The sequence below is a fragment of the Humulus lupulus genome, chromosome 9 (assembly GCF_963169125.1).
Source record: "Humulus lupulus chromosome 9, drHumLupu1.1, whole genome shotgun sequence".
Taxonomy (NCBI): domain Eukaryota; kingdom Viridiplantae; phylum Streptophyta; class Magnoliopsida; order Rosales; family Cannabaceae; genus Humulus; species Humulus lupulus.
In genome coordinates this window covers 21,592,214-21,609,758 of record NC_084801.1, presented here as the reverse complement: position 1 = coordinate 21,609,758, position 17,545 = coordinate 21,592,214, and the positions used below count along the sequence as shown (strand labels likewise).

Sequence of the window (17,545 nt, the reverse complement as noted above, 5' to 3'; positions counted from 1 at the left end):
GTAGGTTATAGTGTCTTATAACCTTCTCTCACTCACTATTTTAGAAATAAAATGTTTTCTATTAAAATATCTCATATTTTAATTACTAAGTGATTATTACCAAAGTTTAACTATTAAATCTAAATCACTTATGTAAATCCAAATTTTAACTCTTAAGATTCTAAGATTACCAAATTTAGAATAATTACTAACAATTACTAATTAATTCTAAACTATGTTTTTCATAGGTATTAAACTCATAAATAACCGTAAACATAATGCTATTAATGTGATATTACCCAATTTAACTACTTAAATCTAATTCACATTATTTGTGTCCATTATGGTAGAAAAAGAACTATGCTACTTTTCTATCCTAGGAGACATGTTAATTATAAAATTAACATTCATATATAGCATGTCATTTTAATGATGCAATGAGTGGGCATTCCTATTCTATATGGTATGTGAAGTGATCATATCAACATGTTAACAATCATACAATATAATTAAACATTAGGGTATTGACCAGGTTCTCTTTGTTAAACTAAATTACAAATATACACCAAGGCATTCCTTGGGCTTCAAAGCTTCTTCTAATCTCCATGGGTTTCGTCCTTTGTTGTGGGCCTCAGGAATTGCACACTCAATCCCTAACTCTAAGTTCTAAATGAGATGACCTAATTTTCAAAATTAGAATTTTATTAAAATAATAATTTTATAAATTATTAATTAATGGAAAGTGGTTACCATTTATTAAATAATAATTTCATAAATAATTAAATAATAACTAATAGTTTCCAAAACTATTTTCAAATTTTGGGGAAAAATAATTCATAATTATTTTTATTTATAATAAATAGTTTCTTAAATAACTATTATAATTACAATTATTGGGATTATAATTACTCAAATTATATTTAATTAATAATTAATTAGTTTCTATAAACTAAATTTTGACTTCAATTAAGGTGTTCAAAAATTTCTATTTCTCTAAATGAAAATAAATTATTAATCTTATTAGTGATTTCTTAAACCAATATTTAATTTCAATAAATCATATATTTTTAACTAATAATCTTGTTTCATAAATAATGTATTTGGCTAATAGCCAAATACTCCCAATAATAAAATTTTAAAAAAAATGAACAATTGAATTTCTTAATTTTGAATTAAGAGATTAAATGTCTTGTTTGCCAAAATTATTCATTAACAATTTAATATCATCGCCAATTTCTCACATTTTAAGAATGAGAATATTTTCTTTTCTTAAACAAAAAGATTGGATCATTCAACTAATAACCCAATTATTCTCATAAATATCTTAATATCGAATATTAAAATATATATGTTTATTTAAATTAAGTAACTATACTCTCATTAATTAAATAATATAAATAAAACAAAGCAACCTTTTTCCAAAAAAAAATTAACTGATCATTACGATTAAACATTAACCCTGATACCAAATATTGATTAATACGATTAAACATCAATATTCTTGGCAAGCACTCCTTTAATGTTGCATCACGGCAACAACTTAAAATTGATGCTTTTAATCAATATTGATCACTTGCACTTTATGTGCATTCACGCAAGACATGGTCAAATGCTTTGATCAATGATCAATTATCAATTGATGCATCAACTTTTGTGCTCTTAAGAGCACCCACGGCTAGCATAAAAGTAATGAAGAATTGATCAATATCAACTATGATGGTTACAATAACATTTCAAAGTAAATCAAAACAATTTTGATAACTTTCCAATATTCAATCTTATTGAATAACATCTCATTTAACAACATAACTCAAATTCTAAAACAGCAAAATTATTGAATTACAATGAACATATACCCAACAAAATAATATGGGTGTCATTGAATCTAATTCAAAATATTAAGAATAAAACTAAGAGCAAAGAGAACCTTATAGTTAACGATCAATCTCATTTAACATATTCAAAATATAATGAAAATAAGAACAACCCTTAAGCATATTCATATAACATGTACTCTACGTGTTCATACATTCAAAATAAACCCAGATTAGATTCATGACACATACTCAACCATGACTTTGGTACCAATTGTTAGTTTTTGATCATGTGATTGACAGTGCAACGGAAGCATGAGATAATATTTCAATGCAATAATAAAAATTATTAAAGCATAAGAACAAATCACTCTAGGAATCATAACTAGAATGAGATCATTCTCATGCGCATGAATCTGAATAAAATAGAAACTTACAAATACATTTTCTAGATGTAGAATACGTGTAGATCAAATAACGTCTTAGCCTTCTAACCCACCATCTTCCATATTATGGCTCTTACAAAGAGAATGAGACAGATGGATGTCTATGCTATTTGGAAGGATACACAAAAACACATTTTTGAATCTCAACACATGAGAGAGTGTTCTGTTAGATTAAAATGAAATATAGGCATATGAACAATCCTATATACATGTAGGCGGAATTAATATAGAATGAACATATACAAAAAAGAGGATCGAATATTGTATACCTCAATCCATTGCAATTGATAACCTCGATCTAGCTTTAGATCTACAAAAGAAAAGAAACAGAAGTTAGAACGAGTACACAGGCTTCCAAGCTCTCACTAACTCTTTTAGATGGAGTTACTGAAAGTCAGAAATGAGCAGAGAGCTTGGGGACCGGTACTCTATATTTATAGAGTGAGACCTACCATCAGAGTCTCTGCCACAGATTGAGATATTTTCTCAATCAGTTGGGATATGAAAAATCGAGTAACAACCAAAATCAGGTAACAAATAATGTTGACCATTAATTAGAATATTCTGTCAATAAATAAAATATTGACTTTGATATATTAAATCAATTAGTTGATTTTATATACCATTTAAATAAATATTCTAATATTCTCCTACTTGGTCAGCATTTAAATTAATGTATTACTTAAGCCCGATGATCATCCCTGTTAGATAATAAACACGTGAATCATGGCGATAGGTTCTCTTTTTATGACTAGTATTATCTTCCATGTATTACAATATATTTATTATATAACAATGTACTTTATGTGGCTATGTACTTAAACGAATAAACCATATGTTTATTCAGGTCCTATAAAAAAATTTCAAATAAAATTAAAATACGCATAAATATGAGAAAACATCAAAATAAGAGTTTCATTGATAATAACTTCAGTTTGTACAATAAATTTACATAAGGGAACCAAGTCCCATGTTCACTACATGATCCTTGAATTTATGAGGTGGCAAGCCTTTCGTCATAGGATCAGCAATCATCAATTTAGTGCTAATGTGTTGAATGACCACTTTATTTTCTTTAACACGTTCTCTCACGGCTAAGTAATTGATGTCGATGTGCTTGCTTCGACTACCACTCTTGTTGTTCTTAGCCATGAATACAGCAGCTGAATTGTCGCAGAACATTCTCAATGGCCTAGATATGGAATCTACAACTCTAAGGTCTGAAATGAAACTCTTTAGCCATACACCATGCGATGTAGCCTCAAAACACGAAATGAACTTGGCTTCCATAGTAGAAGTAGCAGTCAAGGTCTGTTTATTACTCCTCCATGATATAGCCCCACCGGAAAACATAAACACGTAACCAGAGGTTGATTTATGTGAATTAGTACAACCAGCAAAGTCTGAATCTGAGTAGCCAACTACTTCTAGGTTGTTGATTTGTCTGAACATGAATTTGTAATCCTTAGTACCCTGAAGATACCTCATAACTTTCTTTGCAGCTTTCCAGTGGTCTAACCCCGGTTTACTCTGAAATCTTCCTAGCATTCCAACAGCAAAGGCAATGTCAGGTCTTGTGCACACCTGAGCATACATCAAGCTTCCAACAGCAGAAGCATATGGGATGTTCTTCATTTCTTCCTTTTCAAAATCATTCTTTGGACACTGGCTCAAATTTAATTTATCACCCTTAACGATAGGAGCAACACTTGGTGAACGATCTTTCATCCGAAATCTCTCTAAAACTTTGTTAATGTAGGTTTCTTGAGATAGACCTAAGATACCTTTGAATCTATCTTGATGGATCTTAATGCCAATGACATAAGACACATCACCCATATCCTTCATCTCAAAGTTCTTTGAGAGAAATTGCTTCACCTCATGTAGCATGCCCTTATCATTGGTTGCAAGAAGAATATCGTCCACATATAAAACAAGAAAACAAATCTTACTCCCACTGACCTTCTGGTATATACATTGATCCATGACATTTTCTTCAAATCCAAAAGAAGAGATGACATCATGGAATTTTAATTACCATTGACGGGGCGCTTGTTTTAAACCTTAGATGGACTTCTTAAGCTTACACACCAAATGCTCACCATCACTAGAGGAGAACCCTTCTGGTTGTTTCATGTATACCTCCTCCTCTAGGCCACCATTTAGGAAGGTAGTTTTCACATCCATCTGCTGCAGCTCTAAATTGAAATGCGCAACTAATGCCAGAATAACTCTGAGGGAATCTTTCTTAGATACTGGAGAAAAGGTCTCCGTGTAGTCAATTCCTTCTTTTTGAGTAAATCCCTTAGCAACGAGTCTCACTTTGTGTCTCTCAATGTTGCCTAATGAGTCTTTCTTTGTTTTGAAGACCCATTTACACCTAATAGCCCTCACCCCATTAGGCAACTTAACAAGATCCCAGACTCCGTTGCTCTTCATAGAATTCATTTCTTCATTCATGGCATTGTACCACAGTTCCGATTCTTTGCTATTCATAGCTTGTGAAAACGTTTCTGGATCATTTTCGGCTCCAATATTGTAGTCATATTCTTACAAATACACAATGTAGTCACTGGGTATTGCCGATTTTGTTGTCCTAGTGGATCTTCTTAAGGCTACACCTGCAGGCTCTTGGGGAGCAGGTGGTTCAGCTTGTTGTTCAACAATTATAGGCAACTCTTGAACAACTTGATCCATTTGAACTTCATCATTGACTTGTGGATCTTTAACAATTGGTTGTGGTGGTTCAACATCCATTTGGACTGCAGGGGTGTTATCTACCACAATCAATCTTGCTCTTGAGGTGGAGGGTTCTGAAGGATCTTTCTCAGAACCTAAGTCCTTGGATTGATCACTCCCACTAATCAAGGCATTTTCAAGAAATTTTGCATTCCTTGATTCCACAATCCTAGTGCTATGAGATGGACAATAAAACTTGTAACCTTTAGACCTTTCAGCGTATCCAATAAAGTATCCACTTATGGTCCTTGGGTCCAGTTTCTTTTCTTGTGGATTGTATACCCTAACTTCAGATGGGCATCCCAAAATGCGTACATGTTGCAAACTCGGTTTCCAACCTTTCCATAATTCAAAGGAGTTTTGGAGACTGCCTTGGTTGGAACTCAGTTTAATATGTACACGGATGTCTTTAGAGCTTCAGTCCACAAGGATTTAGGAAGTTTAGGGTTGCTGCTAAGCATATTCCACACCATGTCCATCAATGTTCGGTTTCTCCTTTCTGGAACACCATTTTGCTCGGGTGTACCGAGCATGGTATATTGGGCAACAATCCCATTTTCTTGAAAAAACTTTGCAAAAGGGTCAGGTGCTTGTCCATCTTCAGTGTATCTACCATAATATTCTCCACCTCTATCTGATCTCACTATCTTAATTTGCTTATTGCATTGTTTCTCTACTTCAGCTTTAAATATCTTAAAGGCATCTAATGCTTCGCCTTTGTTATGAAGTAAGTAGATATACATGTAGCGTGAGTAATCATCTATGAAAGAGATGAAGTATTTATGACCATATGAGTCCATGTCTGGACTACATATATCAGTATGAATGATTTCTAATAGGTCAGAACTCCTATGGACACCACTTTTCTTAGACTTGGAGGTATGCTTTCCCTTAATGCAATCCACACAAGTATCAAAATCAGTCAAATCTAAGGTATTTAGTACCCCATCTTTTACTAACCTTCTAATTCTATCAATGGAGATATGTCCCAATCTCCGGTGCCATAATGTAGAGTGTTGACTGCGTTTTTAGCCAACAACGTGAGAACGTCAAATACGACAAACCTTCAAGAGAAATAAAAACGACACAGACGGTTTAAACAGGAAAAGTAAATAACACAGGAGATTTTTATAGTGGTTCAGCCCCGATTGTCGGTAATAGCCTAATCCACTTAGAGTTGTGATTTATAGATCCGTACTCAAGATCAGATGGACTGAGCCAACTGAGTTTCTTCAGTACAGATTGCAAAAATACAAGAATTCACTCAAATGCCAGCACTTTCTCTCTCTAGAGTACTCAGACCCAAATTTCTCTCTCTAGAATACTCAGACCCAAATTTTCTCTCTCTAGAAAGAAGAAGCCTCTCTCATCCCATAAGCCCTCTATTTATAGGCTTAGGGTCATACATACGGTATCCCCTAGAACCGGGATATTTTATTATATTTATTACATTTAAATTACAAAGAAACATTCAAAATTCAAAATGTAACAAACCGCCCATTTGTGGGAAGAATGAGAGATTCCCGCATATCTTGTTGAAGTTGTTTCTGGGAATCTTGACTTAGTCTCCTCTAGCTAGTTGATCCACCTCCTACTGACCACCCATGCAAGTGCTGGTCGAACATGTGCATGGTGGTAGGACAAACATTTGTTGGTCGGACGTGCATGGTGGTAGGACATGCACTTCTCTCCTCTAATATGGCACTCTCCTCTAGCATGCCATGTTTCTCCTCGGACCAAATCCTTGGGGTCTCCTAGGACCACCCTCTTGGGGTCTCCTAGGACCACTCTCTTGAGTTCTCCTCGGATGCACTCTCCTTAGCTCTCCTAGGATGCACTCTCCTTAGCTCTCCTAGGATGCACTCTCCTTAGCCTCCTAGGATGCATTCTCCTTAGCCTCCTAGGATGCACTCTCCTTAGCTCTCCTAGGATGCATTCTCCTTAGCTTTCCTCGGACCAAGGTGCACTTGGCTTGGTTATGACATCTTTCAAGCAGTCCAAATTCTTCGTCAGTCTACCGGGTCACTTTATCACAACTCTGAGGAGTCAATGTATTTATTGACTATTTAATGTGTCTTTTACTGATCATGCACTGCCACTTGTCACCTTTATTGCCACGTTATTGATCTCCAATTTTTGGATATAACATAGAGGAATTCTCATTCATAACACATCTTTTATTGCCAGCGTGAACGTGCACAGTATTAGAAGCGGTATTATTTTGTAAATTAAGGCAGTAAATACCATCAGACAAAATACCATTTCTAACACATTCAGATTTATTATATAAATTAAAAGATTGGTCTGAAAATGTAAAGGAAAAACCAAAAGGTACAAGTCTTGAAACGGAAATCAAGTTTCTACAGAAACTTGGTACATAAAATGTCTTTTCCAACTTTAAAACAAAACCGCTACTTAAAACTAAATGGTACGTTCCAATAGCCTCCACATGTGAGCCCATCTTGTTTCCGGATAAGATGCTTTGCTCACTTCCCACTGGCTTCCTTAGGTTTTGTAAACCCTACAAGGAATTTGAAATGTGAATTGTTGATCCAGAATCAACCCACCATGTGTTAATATTAACATTAGTCATATTAGATTCATAACATACGAATGAAATTGGATTACCTTTGTCATCCATCCATTTCTTGAACTTGGCGCATTCCTTTTTCGCATGTCCCTTCTTTTTGCAGAAGAAACACTTGATGGAATCCTTCTTTATTTCGCCTTGGGGAGGCACTTTATTTTTCCCCTTGTCCTTCTTGGATGGTTTGTGTTTCTTGCCTTGGGTGGCCATGTGAGCACTTTCACCTTGTTCCTGCAGGAGCCTTGCTTCTTCTTGAGCACACATGGTCCATTTATCCTTATGTGTGTTGTAGGAAATTTTGAAAGGCCCGTATTAAGGTGGAAAATTGTTAAGGATGTAGTGGACCAGGAAGGTTTCAGGAATGACTACATCGAGCTTCTTCAGTTGAGCAGAAATGTCCCTCATCTTTGAAATATGTTCTCCAACTCCTTTGACACCAGTGAGTTTTGTGGATGAGAACTGGTGGATGAGGTTGTTGTAAAGTGGTTTGTCCGAAGTGTCAAACTGCTCATCGATCAGTTTGATCAAGTCTTTGACTTTCTCAGGTTGCTCCACCGATCCACGCATTCCCAGAGGGATCTTGGACATAATGAACATGATGCTGAGGCGATTGGATCGCTCCCATTTTTCATATAGTACGATCTCAGCAGTAGTGCTAGTCGCAGTGATTGCAACAGGTACGTCCTTCCTTATTGCGTAGTCCATGTTGGCGCAACCTAAATGAAGAAGAACTCGTTCTTTCCATATTTTGAAATTATCACCCCTAAGCTCAGGAATTTCGGTAAGGATTTCAGCGAATCTAGAGGATGATGAAGAAGCTGCATGAATAGGATTACAAACTTAGATTTTGAAGATTGAGGCTTAATGAAATCATGTTTTACCAATGTATAACATGCTGAATAGTGAAATTTTATTAAATAAAAATTGCCTGTGGGCTAAATTTTTAATTTAATAAAATTGGATGTATAAGATGATAGATTATTCAAACGAATTATTTGGGATAAATTTAGGTTTGATACTTCTATCTTTATTAAACTTTATAATAAAACTATTAAATTAATTTTCATAACTCCTGTGGGTAAATTAAGAAAATTAATCTAATATATTATCCTAATTAATTATATAAATATAATAAAATCCCTGTGGGGTAAAATTATTATATCTATTTAATCAATCACAATTTATGTCCATTATGTGATCATTTCAAATTAATATATAATTTTATATAATTAAAGATGTTGAGACTACTCCCTAATTATGTAAAATTATATGGTTCACTAGACATTATGTTTTAGGCTCTAGGAAGAGCTAAGAACAATTTCGTTATAACATAATAGGCAATCACAGAGAGTAGTGCTCCTAGTGTGGTCGTCCGAAGATCATTAAAAATTGTTCTAGATTGAGCATTTGTCTCAGTTTCATGCGTTCTTATGTCAACCACAAAATTGTTTATGAATTATTCATAATTTTATTCACCCTAAATGTTTTATGAATATTTTATGAATAAATTATGAATATTAATGTGCTAAATATTATTCAACATATCTTAATGTTTGAATATAATCTAAATATATCTAGCACAATAATGGAATATATAAAATGTATTTAAAATTATGAAGCCATATATATAAAATTAAAGATAATTATACTAGAAAATAAATTTGCATGAATAATAGCAAAATAATCATACAAATTAGCATAATTAACTATATGTACGAAAATAAATACAATAACTCTATATATATGCTTGGTAGAAAATATCCATGCTAAATAAGACAATAAAATCATTTATTGATTTGGTGAATTAATAAAATAATTGCACAAACTTAATTGTAAAATAAAAAGTAATTACATTCTTAAAATAGCAAAATTATTTAATATTGCATGAAGAAAATAAATATACCATGCAATAAATACACCAAAATCAAGTAATTGCACATTTTAATTAATTTCCAAATATATAATTTACCAAAATTATATGTTTTAATTAAATTTGCAAAAATTAGAAATGAAATTTATTATCTAAATAAGCATTAAAATCAAGAAAATAATAAAATCCCAAAATAAATAAAGAATGTAATTTTTCAGAATTTTCTTCAATTTTTTTTTTTTAAATCTGCCACGGGGAAAACGACATGTTGTTTTATCGTTTTCCCCTTAGAATCGTCGAATGACCCGTCAAACGACGGGTCGTTTGTTGTGTTGTAGGTGGGAAACGACATGTCGTTTCCCCTGTAGTGTGTCGTAAGACTTGTCAAAACAACAAGTCATTTTTCTTCACAAACTCAAGAAACGACATGTCGTTTCTATCGTCTTCTTCAGCCATCCGGGTCGTTTTGACCCGGTTTCCTGCAAACGGGTCACGGGACCCGGTCTCCAAACCCGACTGGAAAACCCCATTTTGATGTCGATTTTTAAGATTTTAAAGCCCAGATCAATTAGAAAACCTTATATGAAGAGATTCATGGCTTTATATTGATTAAAAACCAACAAAAAATCGAACTTTAATATCAAAATTATTTTTGGTCATAACCGGATTCGTTAAAAAAATTCAGCAACACAATGAGTTGGAAAACTCGTTTTTAATCCATAAAATCATTTGAAAAATATAAACTTAAGGATTTCTAATGATGTGGAGATTGAAAAACCGCTGTTTAATAAAAAAACAAAGTATTAAGGCATTAAAAACTTTCAGGTATGTACACAAATGAATATATATGTGAATAATTATGTTTATATTGCCAAAAATATGTTAGATATAACATATATGTAAACATAAAACAATACAAACACAATCAAATTACCAAAAGAAAATTTTGAGATTTTTCAATACATATCCGAAAATTATAGATATATATATATATGTGAATATGAATATAAATATAAATGCATATATAAATCAAATAAATATATATGCAGATAAAATTAGCAAGGCAGAGATGATTATGGCGATTGATACCAAATGTTAGATTAAAATTAAATATAGGCATATGAACAATCCTATATACATGTAGGCGAGATTAATATATAGAATGAACATATACAAAAAAGAGGATCGAATATTGTATACCTCCAGCCATTGCAATTAATAACCTCGATCTAGCTTTAGATCTACAAAAGAAAAGAAACAGAAGTTAGAACGAGTACACGGGCTTCCAAGCTCTCATTAACTCTTTTAGATGGAGTTGCTGGAAGTCAGAAATGAACAACGAGCTTGGAGATCGGTACTCTATATTTATAGAGTGAGACCTACCATCAGAGTCTCTGCCACTGATTGAGATATTTTCTCAATCAGTTGGGATATGCAAAATCGGGTAACAACCAAAATCAGGTAACAAATAATGTTGACCATTAATTATAATATTTTGTCAATAAATAAAATATTGACTTTGATATATTAAATCAATTAGTTGATTTTATATACCATTTAAATAAATATTCTAACATGTTCTTCTCACAATACAAAGAGAACAAAGTTCTCTATTTTTCTCTCTTGGCAAAATAACGTTAATTGCATCTTATGTCTATTTCTCATGATGTTATGTTACATTAATATAACAATCAAAAGAAGACCTAGCCCTAATCACATTGGGCCTCTACGTGGGCCACAATCTATTTGGATTGTGGCTGGCGCCAACTACAAGGCTTTGGGCCTTATGGTATTTTATCTCTATAAAATGCTATTTGTTGGGTCTTTATCATATTACTTTATGTGGTATACAATTATACCACAAAATTAAATATGATTAAATTAATTTCAATAAAAATTAATTTCACAAAATTATTAATATAATTTTATTTGCTATTAAATATTATTTCACAAATAATATTAATTTGTAAGATTAAAAATAATACTTTATTAATTTTAATTATTTCCTTTTAATACCAAAATCCTTCCTCTGTGTTATTGAGCTAGTTTTGGGACAGTATGAACTCGTAGTTCTAAGATCCAATAATTTAATTAATTTCACTAACTCTTATCTCCACTAATTAATTTATTAACTATGAATTATTCCCTAGAAATTCATAGTTGAACTCTCAAAAGCTACAATCTTATATTATTAAAAGCTATATGATAAGTACCGATTTTGTCTATTTTTAATTCATTATTCTTTTATTATTATGTACTTGATTATTTATTTATATATTTTTAATTAGTTTATTTTGTGTTTTTAGGATTTTCAAGAAATTTTGGTGAAAACGAATGAATTTGTGATGTTTTACAAGTAATGGTTAAGCTCGAAATTACAAGTTTAAAACTTCATACTTGATTTTGATAATTTTTCAAAACTCTTTTCGAAATATACCTAGAAATATAAGTTTTAGATATTTTTCTTATATTTCTATATATTTTTGAATCGTCCAATTCCGAGTTATATCAAGGAAGTTATGATTAAAATACTTTCGGTCACTATAGCAAAAGAAAACCGAAAAACGAGAAAACTTGCTACGGCCGCAGCCAGCCTTATTCCAGGCCGCGGCATGGGGGAAAGAACGTAGTGGCCGCGGCCAGCAATGTCCCAGGCTGCGGCCGGAGCCCGATTTTCTGGAAAATACATTTTTCTAGTGGCCGCGACCACCAAGAATCACTGGCCGCGGCCGTCGATCGATTTTTCCTTAAATTTTAATTTTTAAATGTAATTTTTGGGGGGCTATAAAAGGGATTAGGGTTAACTTTTATGAGAACTTTGGATTGTGATTTTTAGAGGCTAGAGCAGCAGAGGAGGAGGAAAAAACATCATCATCTATATTCTTCAATCTAGTTTTTCTTTCTTCTCAAAACTCTTTTATTCTCATTGAATATTTATGTTTATGAATATGAATATGATTATGGAGTAGTTTTATTCATAGTTAAGGGTTATTTCAAAACCCTAGACATGAGATCTTGAATGTATTGATGAATTTTATTCTTTTTATTCCCTTATATTAAATTGCTTCTATTTTTCTATTTGAATGTCATGGATCTTGTAAAATCTTGTTTAGATGGCCACTAATTGGGGTTTTGCATTGTTCTACTATCATCTTAGGATTTCTATTCACCTAATAGTTTAGGATTATAAGTAAAGTGATAAATTGCAATTAAGGTATTGTGATAGATATTTTAATTGTGAGGAAAAATAGAACCTAGATTAAATGAATTGCATGCTTAATGAATTTGTTGCCTAGATTAACCTGTTTCCACAAAGTGTAATGTTTTTACTAGGTTAAATAGATTGCATGCTTAATGGGTTTATTGCTGAGTAAAAGGGTTAATTAAGAGCGCTTAGCTTTAATTAGTTATATTAGGGAAATTGGGATAATTGACTGCTTAAGTGTTATCTGCGGGGTTAATAGTTTAATTTTGAATAGGGAATATTATTCATCATTGTTGATAGATTAATTGTTGAAGGTGGAGAGTAACTCTTTACTATTTCTTTAATATCGTTATATCCTTAGTTATTCAATCGTTGATATTTATTTCATTTTATGTTTTCAGCTATTAAAACTAAAACCCCTTTTTAATTCCAGTCTAGTATTATTTTGAATAATAATTTGATCATAGTCCTTGTGGGTTCGACCCTTATTTACTGCTATACTGAAGTAGCTGGTGTAAGTGAATAAAAAAATATATATTTAAATTTTATACGGCATACGAGACGCATCAAATTTTTGGCGCCATTGCCGGGGACTATTTTATTTAATTTATTATTCATATTTTTTTTTTCTTTTTACTAACTTGGTCTATTAGTTGTGGTTGATGTTTTTAGGGCTTGCATTGAACTTGGTTTGAGACATGGAAATGTACTATCAACATTGTTATGATCCTCAAATGAATAGATATGACTCCTATTCTAGCAATTACAATTCACAATGGGAGGAGTATTCTCATACTTTCTATGGTGGAAATCAATATGTTGAGCCAAATTACTACTCTCAATCAGAATATAATGAGTTCACCCTATAATATTCAGATCCATCTATTGGAGATCTCATCAATGCATTGAATGCCAGCGCTCTCCAACTTCAACAGATGTCAGAGCAGGCTTATGTGCCTTTTCCTCAACAACCTCCTACAGAAATGTCACAAGATCAGGAACCATCAATTTCAGATATGCTAAAAACATTGATGGCTTCAACTATGCAGACCCAAGTTATTCTTCAAAGTACAGAAGCATCCCTCAAGAATTTGTAAAGTACTATGGGACAAATTGTTACATCATTTAATAATCGTGAGGTTAAGAATATTGGAGAATTACCCACAGAATTAGAGAGTAATCCTGTAGCACCCACATTATTTTGATATAATATAGCCAATAATTACATGATTGCATTGCATTACATATCATACAATATGTATAATTTGAGCATATGCATATTCTTATAAGTCTTTTCATGTATAAGTATAAAAGTTGTGTATGTGATGTCTATATGTATGCTCAATATTATTAACCTTGTGGCATTTGAGTTGTCTTTTATGGGTGTTTGATGTGCTCAATATATAAGAAAGTATGAAAAATATGGACAAGGCATGGAATTAAGTGATGAAAGTGAGATATAGAAGGCAAAATAGGTTAAGTAGTGAAAAATAGTACAATGTCGATTACTAGTATTTCGGTGTAAAATTGAGTATTTATGGATTTACCAAATGTAATCGAGGTATGATTAAGGTCTCATTGATGATGTAAAAATGGTTTTAGAACCATTAGATCAATTCTTGATGGGAGGTATACATAATCAGTGGTATTGATGCAAAGTCAAAACGAGCTTAGCATAAGTGCGCTACGCTCGATCGGGTAAGCATAACTATTGGGTATGAAGTCATATGGACCTTAAAGTTTGGTGTGAGTGTTTTACACATAAGGATAATAGGCTCAGCAGATGATTAAGTCGAAATTATTGAAGTGATAAGGTTTTCATAAGTCAAAAGGTGAAATGATGAGATGAAAGGTGTCAAATTTTGATACAATAAGGCTAAATCATTGAAAATAAAGAATTTTCATCAACCTTATCACTTTGCACGACCATTACTCTTAAAAACAGAGAGAAAAGAAAACCAAAAACCATTTCTTGGCTGGTTTGAAGAAATTCTAAGGAGATCCAAGTGAAATCAAAGCCAAAGAAGTGGATTAAGCTTAGTTCTAGCCTTTTTATGGTAAGTTCTTGTACTTGGAAGTTAAACTATGTTTTTGAATTTTGCTGAGAGCTTATCTATGGTGTTTTATCTCTTGTTAAGATATTTCTTGGTGGTTTCCAAGTGGTTTGAGGTTTAGAAAAGCTAGAAGAGATTGTTTTCGCCGAAAAGTTGCTCGGTAAGTGAAATTTTGTGTTTTATGAGGTTTTTGGGGTTCTTGGAGTACAAACTGATTTTTGGTTATTTGATTGAGTTTATAAGAGAGTATATATGTTTATAAATGTTTGAATAGATGTGGAGACTCGTTTAATTTGGGTGATGATCTAGGAAATAAGAATTTTATCAAAATCGGTATATGATAACTTTATGATGAATCATGTTGGTATTTGTGATATTTGGTTATGGTAGGTTATTTGATGTTGATTATTGGTTGATTTTGATATTTGAGGATAGCTAAAATTAAGGGGAAACTCTGTCAAAATTTCTCCAAATGTCTAAGATAAATTTAATGCTCGATCTAGGTGGTTTAAGGCATTTTAGGCAAGAATTGGATATGAAATTTGATATGATGTTTTATGGGTATTTTTAAATGAGAGTTCAATGTATTACTGCCATCATTATGATGAGAAATCCATGCCATTGTCAGGATAAGCACATCAACACCTAAGACACCACTTGTTACACGGTGAATTATATTTTGGACAGAAGGTAAGTAAAGTACTCAACTGCAACACAAGAATTACATGCTTTGTGAAAGTATGCATTATATGAATATTTTGTGAGTAAGTGGTATTAACATACATTGACACTTCATCATAAATTTGTATGCATGGCATAATAGTGATATGGTAAATTATTATATGATATAAGACCATGCATGATATTATGATAATTAATCATATGATGCCTTTGCAAGTTTTGTGCAACATAAATGAAATTTGTAATAAGAAGTTTAAGTTCAATGCCACTGTTTTGAAAAGGCAAATGAAAATGTTAATAAGTGTAAACGGAGGCCTATAGTAGGCTTATAGTGGCTGCCCAATAATTTGGGCTAGGTTTTAGTGGACCAATTATATTGTTTGCCATATTTCTGTTTTTATTTCTCCTCCATATGAGTTATTGTTATATGTATTGACACCGTAGTGTGTGGCCGCCTTAACTCTTGAGCCCGACGGGGCAACGATGGAATAAGGTTTTTAATGTGCCCTACTGTGGTGATGGCTAGCCGGAGGAGAACCCATGGGATTTTATATTATATGTGTAACAAGCCCTGCAGGCATTGACCAATTCAAACAGTGTGCACAATATTAAGGGGCCCAAAAATTTAAAAAGAAGTTGTGTATGTCCATTGATATTGGGTAATCATTAGCATTGCATGCATTACTTTGCTTATTGAGCTTTAGCCTCACAGTTGTCTTGTGTTGCAGGTAGAGAAAGAAATGTGTGAATGACATGAGGAGAATTGAAGCATGGTCCTGACCCTGATTTGTACATATGAACATATCGACCTTTTGTGGGTTATTTCAGTTATCAGTGAGATGTTTGTAATAAAGGGTGAAGTTATGTTTTGAAAATAAATTGGGTTATTTAATACTTATGTATAATATGTTTGAGACACACTTTATGTTTAATGTAAATAATGTGAAATAAGTTTTCAAGTTAAAAAAAAAAAAAAATGTCCAGACTTCCGCAGTAATAAATGATGATATAGTTTTAAAACGTAACACCTCAAATATGGTTTTAACTAAAATAAGTAAGGGTGTTACAAATCCAATAGAGAATGATGGTACCCTAACTCCTTAAAGTGGTCCACAACTTGACTTGCCACCTCATCCAGACATAACATTTTATCTAATTCCAACTCAAGAAGTCAACAATTCAACCCCAGAAGTATCTTCTCCACCGGAGATTGAAACTTTCACGTCAGTTGGTTCATCATCATAGAACATGCTACACAAACCAACTGTCAGATCCTATGTTCCTATTCTGTAATGACCCAACTACTCTAGACTTTGGACCATTAATGACTACTATACATAGACACTAACTTTAATCAAACTTACAAGTGGAATAATCATAACTTCATTAAAACTTGTAAAACAATGTTAAACTACATAAAATTTAAAGTAGGATATGGGATCCCATTGTTTTTAAAAGAAAAACATAACATAATTTTAAATAAATGGATTACATAGTAAAGTGCGGAAAATACATATAAAATTTAAAGAGACTTCATCCTCGAATCGAACGCTCGGTCCTTCAATTCCATTCCACCTCAATATCAGTCATATTATTCAAACCTTAGGTTAAAATTAATATTCTTAAACTATAGGTTAAACTTAGAAAATCTACAAGTGTTACTACGAGTGTCCAATTATATCCCGGTCTGAACCAAAATCCACAGTCATAAAAAAAATACTACTACAAATACTATTATTACTACTATCTAACTATCTAAGTAAAGTTCTTGGACTCTACAATTCTCCCATACTAAAAAGAATTTCATCCTCAAAATTTACTTACCAAATAACTCCGGATACCGGCCTTGCATGTCCTCCTCCAACTCCCACGTTGCCTCTCGTTCAGAACTATTACTCCATAGGACTTTGACTATAGGAATGTTCTTGGATCGTAACTGCTTCACCCCCTATCCAGGATGCTAACCGGTCGTTCCTCGTAACTCAAGTCTTTCTGGAGTGCTATCGTATCGTACTTGAGGATGTGAGATGGGTTGGACACATACTTGCGTAGCATCGAGATGTGGAACACGTTGTGACTATCTGCTAGTGCTAGCGGTAGGGCTAGTCTATACGCAACTGCTCCCACTTTGTCCAATATCTCAAAAGAACCTATAAATCGGGGACTAAGC

The 17,545-nt window shown here is 32.8% G+C and overlaps 1 long non-coding RNA gene across 1 annotated transcript; it reads left to right on the top strand.

The window, feature by feature from the left end:
• Positions 1 to 14,566: 14,566 nt before the first annotated feature.
• LOC133801234 (uncharacterized) lies at positions 14,567 to 16,558 on the top strand. The gene is made up of 4 exons (XR_009876790.1): positions 14,567 to 14,697; positions 14,779 to 14,854; positions 15,323 to 15,384; positions 16,104 to 16,558. It is a non-coding gene; the product is annotated as an uncharacterized LOC133801234 (long non-coding RNA).
• Positions 16,559 to 17,545: the final 987 nt, after the last annotated feature.